Source organism: Scylla paramamosain, chromosome 31 (genome assembly GCF_035594125.1).
Source record: "Scylla paramamosain isolate STU-SP2022 chromosome 31, ASM3559412v1, whole genome shotgun sequence".
NCBI classification, from domain to species: Eukaryota; Metazoa; Arthropoda; class Malacostraca; order Decapoda; family Portunidae; genus Scylla; species Scylla paramamosain.
Genome location: NC_087181.1, coordinates 11,306,317 through 11,316,316, shown reverse-complemented (window position 1 = coordinate 11,316,316; position 10,000 = coordinate 11,306,317). Strand labels below are relative to the sequence as shown.

Below are 10,000 nucleotides of genomic sequence, written 5' to 3'. Positions count from 1 at the left end.
TGTGTGTGTGTGTGTGTGTGTGTGTGTGTGTGTGTGTGTGTGTGTGTGTGTGTGGTGCTGTTATTATTGCTATTACAACAACAACAAATACTACTTCTACTACTAAAAATACTACTACTACTGCTATAACAACAACAACAACAACAACAACAACAACACCAACAACTACCACTACTACTACTACTACTACTACTACTACTACTATTACTACTACTACTGCTACTACTACTACTACTACGATAATATACCAATATTTCCTCTCCAATCCTTCTTTCTTCTTTTCTAATCCCACTACCACCACCACTACTACCACCACCACTACTACTACTACTACTACTACTACTACTACTACTACTACTACTACTCTTAACAATATACATACACAATTGATATGAAAATTACTACTGGAGGAGGAGGAGGAGGAGGAGGAGGAGGAGGAGGAGGAGGAGGAGGAGGAGGAGGAGGAGGAGGAGGAGGAGGAGGAGGAGGAGGAGGAGGAGTACCCGCATAAACCACACAATCTTAGTAATACACGTCATTTAGCAGCAAGAGGACGAAGGGGATGGAAAACCCTTCTACAGGAGCCGATAAAGGATCTGAACAGACCTGTAGGGGATTAAGTGCTATAGAAGGAGATTAGAGAGAGAGAGAGAGAGAGAGAGAGAGAGAGAGAGAGAGAGAGAGAGAGAGAGAGAGAGAGAGAGAGAGAGAGAGAGAGAGAATTTTTATTTCTTTGATGTATTTGAGTTTTTTTTTTATCATTATAATCTTTTTCGTCTCCTTTTTTATTTTATTTTCCTTTTTTTGTTTTCTTCTCTTTTTTCCACTACTTCATTTCTCATTTTATTATTATTATTACTACTACTATTATCATCACCACCGTCACCATTATCTTTTTCGTCTTCTTATTATTATTATCATTATTATTAACATTATCATCATTATTATTACCACCACCACCACCACCATCACCACCATCACTACCACCACTGAATAAAAAAAAAAAAAAAAAAAATCTACAAAGAAAACGGAGAAAACAGCCGAGTGCTTCCTTAATAGTCAATCCTTAGCCAAGCGAGGGCGGCGGCTGTGCCCTGCTGCCTGACTAGCCCTGAGAGGCGGGGCACCTGGCCAGGTCCCCGCCCCTGCATGTGTGTGTGCGTGTGTGTGTGTGTGTTTACCGCCGACCATGGCTGGGATACGCGCCTTGACCTTCTATGGTGATTCAGAGAGAGGTAGGAACAGAGTGAGGTAGGGAGACAGACAGACAGACACACAGGGATTGATGTACATACAGACAGACAAAGGCAAGAACAGACAGACATATACACAAGAGGAAAAACGGACAGACAGACAGGGGATAGGTGTACAGACAAGGACAGGGAGGGACAGTGAGATAGAGACATGAAAAAGAGGAAAAAACAGACAGGGATAAGACAGGACAGACAAAGGTGAAGAGGGCTGATAAACAAGGACAGAGAGAGGGAGAGGAGAGATAGACAGGAAGAATCAGAGACATATTAGGTAAGAGGAACAGACAAAAGTGGGAAGGAATATATTTGAATCAGCTGTTTTAGTGACGTAGTAGTAGTAGTAGTAGTAGTTGTAAGTAGTAGTAGTAGTAGTAAGTAGTAGTAATAGTAGTAGTTGCTGTTGTTGTTGTTGTTGTTGCCATTGTAATAGTAGTAGTAGTTGTAATATTTAAAATTTGTATTCTGGACTAAAATGTGTTATTATTATTCTATTATTTGTCTTTTTTAATACGTGTATACATTTAACGTACGTATATCTATCTACTGTATTTACACTAGGTACTCTCCCTTCTACACACACACACACACAGACACACACACACACACACACACCAATCATCCCGCGCGTGCTACTCAAGGGGGGCAAGATTACATTTTGATTGAAGTAGTAAACGAAGCCTTATTGCCAAGTGGTTGCCTACACACACACATACACACACACACACACACAGTAATGGAGGTCGTGATGAAGATAAGTTCTAATCATGTTATTAATGAGTTGATTTAGTAAACAAACACCAGAGAGAGAGAGAGAGAGAGAGAGAGAGAGAGAGAGAGAGAGAGAGAGAGAGAGAGAGAGAGAGAGAGAGAGAGAGAGAGAGAGAGAGAATGACCTCACTGGCCTATTCTCTTCGTGTCATTGATAGCAAGCCAGACAGACAGACAATCAGACAGACACACCGATTAGGTCATTCAGTTCATCCAATCAGTCCGTCAGTTAGTCAGACAGTCAGCAGAGTTGCCAGATTATCTATAGTCATTTGTCATTCATTCATTCATTCAGTCAGGTCAGTCAGTCAGTCAGTCAGTCTGGTTCATTCATTCAGTAAATCAGTCTTTCATTCATTAATTCAGTCAGTCTTTCATTCATTCATTCAGTCACTCTGCCAGTCTTTCATTCAGTCTTTCATTCATTCAGACATTCAGTCAGTCAGTCAGTCACTACTCAACACTTCTCCTTCCTTCACTTTTTCATTAACTTAGCCATCTAGGTATACAAGAGCCAGTCAGACATACATCAATCATACATCCATACTTTCATACACAGCGAGCAACACTAAGCCATCCATCAAATCACATTTTAAACAGCCATGCCCTCCAACATAGCTAGCCATACCTCCAACCATACACAACCATCTAACCATCATTATTAGCCACTGTTCAACCACCCAGCCATATATAGACAGACAGAGACTGATAGATAGCTGGATAGATAGAACCATACCCTAACGCAGAGCCAACCATACATATATACACAGACAAACCTTCCCATACAATGCAACATACCATACACTCCTGCGCACACACACACACACACACACACACACACACACATGTACTCCGCTCCCCTTCCCAGCTGCTGCCGTGCTCAGATTACCGCATATCTATGTAAATAATGGAAGGGTACTGGTGTGAAAGGGTGTGAGTGACTGTGGGGTGACTGGGTGTGGGTGTCACCGCCCCGCCATGCCACCCTCGCCCTTGTGAATCACGCCACGAGGAGGAAGAAGAGGAGGAGGAGGAGGAGGAGGAGGAGGAGGAGGAGGAGGAGGAGGAGGAGGAGGAGGAGAGAGGAGAACGGTTAAGGGTGTAGAAAGGAGGATATGGAGGAGGAGGAGGAGGAAAATTTCTCATATATGGGCTAACAATGGGTATTTTTATGAGGAGGAGGAGGAGGAGGAGGAGGAGAGAATTAGATGATCTAACGGAGGACAATTTGCAGTGAAAGAGAAAGAGGAAGAATATAAAAAAAGAAAGAGGAGAAGGAGGAGGAGGAGGAGGGGAATAAGAAAAAAAGAGAATTTAACGGAGTGTTTACATAGGAAGAGGAAAGAGGAAGAGGAAGAGGATGCACAAGGAGGAGAGGGAGAAGAAGGAGAAGGAGGAGGAGAAGGGTGGAGGAGGAAGGAAGTGGAAGATGAGATGAAAGGAAGCAAAATACAAGGAAGCAGCAGCAAGAGGAGGAGGAGGAGGAGGAGGAAATGAGTATGAGAGAGAGGAAGAGGAAGAAGGATAAGGAAGAACCACCAAAGGAAGACTTAAACAGCAAACCCCTTCTATCACAAGCATGGGTCAATGACTGGACTGGCCGCCCACTGGAGTGATAAGACAACACACTGATCTGGCGGGGCCTTAGATGATGAGGGTCTGAGCCAATGGGATGATTTTCGTTATGGTGTGGAGATTACGAGGAAGAGAAGGAAGAACACGTGTGGTTATATGTAGACAGAGACAGACATACAGACAACCAGACAGATACATGGATAAAAAAGGCAGACAAACAGAGAGATAAGACATATAGATAGATAGGTAGATAGATATATAGATAGACAGATAAGTAAGTAGAGTGAGTGAGTGAGTGAGTCAGTCAGTCAGTCAACCAGCTAGCCAGTCAGTCATTCATTCAACCAATCAATCAATCAGTCAGTCAGTCAGCCAGCCAGTCAAGCAGTCAGTCAGTCAGTCAACCAGCCAGTTAGATAGATAGATTGATTGATTGATAGATAGATTGATAGACAGACAGACAGACAGACGGACAGACAGGCAGATAGATAGATAGACAGATAGATAGATAGACAGATAGATAGAAAGAGAGAAAGACTGACAGACAAGGAGACAGATCACTGATGCTGCTTTCAATGTTGTTTTGCCTTTCAGTTTGCTAAGTGGCACCTCCTCCTCCTCCTCCTCTTTCCTCCTCCCTCCTCCTCCACTTCTACCACCTTCTACCACCACCACCACCACCACCTCCTCCTCCTCCTCCTCCCACGCAGCTAAGGTCAGAATCCCACACAAAACAATTTTGATCCAATCTGTTTATATTTTTTACAGAAGTCAGGTGGTCATACGTGTAATATTTCCCCAAATTTTTGCTAAGTTTGCGTGCACTTTTTTTTAATGTGTGTGTGTGTGTGTGTGTGTGTGTGTGTGTGTGTGTGTGTGTGTGTTCAGAATGATCGATCCTCAACTACAAGTAAATAAACGGAAAATTAATAGAAAAAAGGAACTAACAAAAATAAACAAGTAAATAAGTAATGACTGAATAATTAAACATTATGAAAATGGAAAACTTCATGAAAAAAGGCACACAAATAAATAATAAAGATAGATTACTTATAGGACTTTTTTTTTCTTGAGCCAGTGTCTTCTAACCTGGGAAGCCTCATTGAACTTCACTGATTTTTTAAACCACGCGGGGAGAGAGAAGAAGAAGAAGAAGAAGAAGAAGAAGAAGAAGGAAGAAGAAGAAGGAGAGAGAGGAGAGAGAGAGAGAGAGAAGAGAGAGAGAGAGAGAGAGAGAGAGAGAGAGAAACTTGTGTGAATGCGGCTTTTAAGGTGACAGCAAGCGGTTGGCAGACACCCAGACTTGCCCTGCCAGCAATAACAAGGCTTTATGCAGCGAAAACTGTGTGTGTGTGTGTGTGTGTGTGTGTGTGTGTGTGTGTGTGTGTGTGTGTGTGTGTGTGTGTGTGTGTTGGTGGGGGGAAGAGGGAGGGAGGAAGATGATGTGAGATATGATGCTGATGCGTTTCAAACAGCCTAGTATGGAGATGAGTAGAGGAGGAGGAGGAGGAGGAGGAGGAGGAGTGAAAAAGGTAGTGAATGATTCTGACACTGCTACACTGAATTCATAAAGTGCAGAAGAAGAAGAAGAAGAGAAGAAGAAGAAGAAGAAGAAGAAGAAGAAGAAGAAGAAGAAGAAGAAGAAGAAGAAGATGATGATGATGATGATGGTAATGATGATGACAAAATCCATCCTAATTAAACTATAACACACTATTCTGACGATATCAGTACTCAAAGAAAGAAAGAAAGCAAGATAAATATATACATGGAGATAGATGGATAGAGATATATACATAGAAAAAAAACAAGAAAAGAAAGAAAAAGAAAGAAAATACATGTAACCCTCATTTCATACCATTCGCCAAAAAAAAAAAAAAAAAAAAGTAAAACACATGCTACAAAAGAAATACAGAAGCAAACAGCATTACCAACACAAACCACAGACCACGAACCCTCATCAACACCCATCACCACAACACAACACGTGCAAGACAAGCCGAACCAACAGAAGGCAAGTGAAGAGAGAGAGAAGGACAAGACAAACATCTACCCACATGCAGATCAAGAGAACAAGACAGAAGGATCGGAGAATAGACAGCAACCTAGCCTAGCCTACCCACGCCACGCCACGCCTCGATACGCCTCGCCACGCCTCTTCTCAGCAACAGGAAGCAAACAGAACGTGATGCCAAGACATTATTATTATTGGACCTACTTGAGCCGCCCACCCCAGTGCCAGGAGGACGTCTGAGGGTGCCTGAGTGCCATGTGAGGTGTGGTGATCTATGGCACTCACCACCACGCTTGGATTATGGTGCCATGGAAAGAAATGGATAATATGAGATGAAATGCAATCATGGTGCCCTATCAGAGAATTGTGAAACCATGGGAGAAGAGTTAAAAGATGTGACAATGGTACTAGAATGTATGGTGCCATCATATCACTTAATTCATAATGCCATGGGAGAGAAGACAGTCATGGAGCATAACTACATACAAAACTGCCATGAAGAAAACCACGAAAACCAGGCTTGCATGACGGAATGACATCACAACCATTTTTTTTCTTTTTTTAATGAGCAAAGCATACCACACAGATAAACGTGTATGCTTCAACAAAAACAGTGCCACGCCCAGAGAGGGATCTTGTTCCAAAGCTGTCTATGGTGCCTTGATGAGAACCAGGCATGTGGGACAGCATGACATCATCCTAACTATATTGCTGTCAAGATGCTGAAATGACACCACCATCGCCGCATCCAGCTTAGAACACAGATCTGCATTTTGAAATACTTCTGGGCGCACCTTGACTACTTTCAAAAGGCTCTGGTTGAAGTGATACGGGTTAAGGATGTTTTTAAGTTTCTCGTGATAGATTAACAAGATTTCTACATTATTTACGGGACAAACACTCTTGGGAACCCGGCTAATCATCTCTGTGGCCTTTGACAACAGTCGTGGTGGAAGGCAAAGCGTTTCAGAATACAGACCATAAGAATAAAAAGAAAACAAAAGCTGCAAGAAACCGTCAGGCCTACACGTGGCAGTCCATTCATAAAACATATTTTCTTATTTCCACCTATTATCCTCATCCATAAATCTATGTAACCTTCCCTAAAGCTCCCTAAAAGACAGTTATGTTGATGGACAAGACAGAGTACACCACATAGGAGCGCATGAGAATGGTAAAACAACAGTAAGTGCCGCACCCACGTCTGCATGATGGTGTGTGGGGGAAAGGCATGAGTTGGAGTCAGTGCCACGCCCAGAATGACTGCATGAGTAGGTAATGGAAGGGGACAAGGAGGAAGAGACAAGAAGAGACAAGACATGCACGGTGGAATGGTAGATAGTCTCAAGACCGCCAGGCTCAAGAATGTATTAAATTAAAGTATTCACGCCAATGAGGAAAAGGAAATGTTTCTGAGAACGGAATAAATAATAAAATACACTAATAATAATAGCACCCTGAGAGGAAATGTTTAGAAAAAAGTAAATGGATAACTAAATACAACATGTAAGAAAATCTTTACACAAACGGAACGAAAGGATAAATCAGTGGATATAGAGAGATAACTAAAAAAAAAATACACCTACGAATATGAATGAAAGGAATATATGTGATAAACGTACCTCCGAGAACGATAAATACATAAAATATAACCGACATATACAACGCACAATTAATGAGGATAATGAACAAACAGAAGAGAATTAGCAAAACACACACGCACGCGATCTGGTAACACTTGCTGCTGTGAATGAATGAATGGTTTAGTTGCCTTTCGTCTTTATCCCTTCAACAACACACTCACTCATGCACTACAATACACAAACACATTCATACACGCTATAAGACACTCGATCTATGGGTGAACTTAAGGAACTGAGTGTAGGTGTAGATGTTTTTAGCAACAGTACCGGGGGTGTGTGAGTGGGTGTGACAAAGCCTTGTATGGTGTCCCCCAGGTCCCTCTCTCTCTCTTGCACCGCCGCTGTTCTTGAATCAGCTGCGACTGTGAAGAGGCTTAGCTATGAATCAGAACTGGTGGTGGTGAGGGGATGGGAAATAAGGAATAGGTAAGGAGTTAGACGAAAAGTGTGTAAATAGAGTTTTTAGATTTTTTTTTATTTATTTTTTTTTTATAGTGAGAATGTGTGAGTCAGGTGCCACACACACACACACACACAAACACACACACACAAACACACACACACAAGGAGGTGGGCAGTACGAGTTTGTCTTACAATCCTTTTCACTACAACTATAATATATACAACTAAAACTATACACACACACACACACACACACACACACACACACACACACACAGCATAAATTATAAAGAAATTTTAATATCCTCATCCTAACATCGCTAAAATTCATGAGTAAAGGCGCATTGACCCGAACGAAGACTTCAGAAAGAGAGGGAAGGAGAGAAAGAGAAGAGTCTGAAGGAGTGAGACAGTGAGAGGGAGAGAGTAAGATAAGTTTCCAAGTAAAAATCTCTCACCTTAGCATCTTAAATCAAATGAGGCACTGAATATCTTGTCTAAGTCCTCGGGGAGTGACCTGGGGAGGTGTAATCCAGTGGGTGGTGTGGCACTCTCGGCGTGACACTGGACACTAGCACCAGCGCAGTACCAAGGAAGCACTGAGAGCGGCGTGACCTTCCCCTGCCACTGCCAAATGCACACTGGCTGCCCATCGTTGCCATCTCCTCGTCGCCCACACTCACTTTAGGGTCGAGCGGCTCTCATGCTTCCATTTTTGCATCTCCTGTCTCTGTCTGTGTATCATTCTTGTAATGTATTGTAAGGTAAGCTCACATAGGTATTTATGTATATGTGGAGTGAGTGTTGATTTGGCTTAGTCTTCTGTATGATATGTTTTTTGCTGTTTCCGCTGGAGTATTCTTAGTTCTCATACTATACTGTACAAGATATTGGCGTAAATATATTTATCTACATTACTTAGAGTTAGTTGAGAGTAATTCATTTGGTTTTGTGTATTGGAAGGGTGTATTTTTTGTTATGTATATCTTCCTATGAGTTTTCACCTCATCTCATTTAGTCTCACCTCGTTTAATTTCACTAACACATACGAAAACTTATTTATATACTTTTGTATTTCCATTAATGTTATCATATGGAGATATTAGTTGAGTCTTGTGAATGAGAATGAGTGTATGTTTCTGGAATATCCACAAGGAACTTAACAGAGGTAGAAAATATATTCTTCTCTTTCTCCTTTCCATCCTACCTAGTCATTCCTTTTGTCCTTCATCCTTTATCATATAATTTTCTAGTGCATTGTTATGGTACTATTATAGGGGGCAGATATAAGATACCATTGCTTGTGTTGTGTCTACTTCTAGCTATACAATGACTATGATATAAGTTAGAGGGATAAAAGCTGAAGGGGATTCGTTCTATGTGGAAGTTTATCCTCAGTCAAGCGTGACACACATACGCACATAAATTTACTGTAATGTAGCACTCTATTCTGAATCTTCTGCCCGCACCTCCACTACATTCAATAAGTTCTAAGTATATATGTGTACTTCAACTGAATCATACAGCTTCTCTCTCTCTCTCTCTCTCTCTCTCTCTCTCTCTCTCTCTCTCTCTCTCTCTCTCTCTCTCTCTCTCTCTCTCTCTCTCTCTAAGCACTACCTCCTTTCTTTCGTTGCTTTGAATTTAGTTTCTTTCCTTTTTATTCTTCATTTATTGTCTCTTCTTTCTTTTTTCTTTCTCCAAAATCTGCTTAGCTCATCCACCCCCACACAAAATATACAATACAATTTGCATAATAAACAATTTAGATGTAAGACTTGATATAAAATAGACATCTCTTTATATATGCATGAATAACACTAAAAATAAGTTGAATTTTAGCGTCCTAACATGTTTAGCTTTTTAGCATTAATATTCATGGTTTGAAGAAGAAAGAGAGAATAGGAAGTGATAATAGTGGAGGAAAGAATGTATATACGAGAGAAAGGAATGAGAGGAGGACATTAAAGACAAGTCATGTATACTTTAGAATTAACAGAGAGAGAGAGAGAGAGAGAGAGAGAGAGAGAGAGAGAGAGAGAGAGAGAGAGAGAGAGAGAGCATTTGAGATAAGTGGCGTAGGTGGCGCGTTGATCTGGTAACACTGCCTGGTGGGAGGAAAGGGAGAACCCGGGCAAGACTTTCCTCAACTAGAGATCCCACAATATTCCTACAAGATCCTTTACTTAACTAAGGATACACAGACTATTTAGCCTACCAGGATCCCGCAGTCACCCAGACGGTGCCAGAATCCATGAAGTAACGTAAAAAAAAAACGGATTCAACGTCAGCTGAAAGTGATCATTCTATCTGCGCTTGGCTGCTCCTGTCTCGCACTCAGCATA

At 41.5% G+C, this 10,000-nt stretch overlaps 1 protein-coding gene across 9 annotated transcripts in view; it reads right to left on the bottom strand.

Annotated features, from left to right (window-relative positions):
- Nucleotides 1–8,310, bottom strand: part of LOC135116489 (laminin subunit beta-1-like) — a 38,148-nt gene extending 29,838 nt beyond the window's left edge. For 6 of the 9 annotated variants that reach the window (XM_064033979.1, XM_064033981.1, XM_064033980.1 and 3 more), the window contains exon 1: nucleotides 8,114–8,309. The gene's annotated coding sequence lies outside the window, so the exon portion shown is untranslated. Of the gene's footprint in view, nucleotides 1–7,520; nucleotides 7,616–8,113 lie in introns of all 9 variants that reach the window. The other 3 variants (XR_010276357.1, XM_064033977.1, XM_064033978.1) reach the window with 2 other exon arrangements.
- Nucleotides 8,311–10,000: the final 1,690 nt, after the last annotated feature.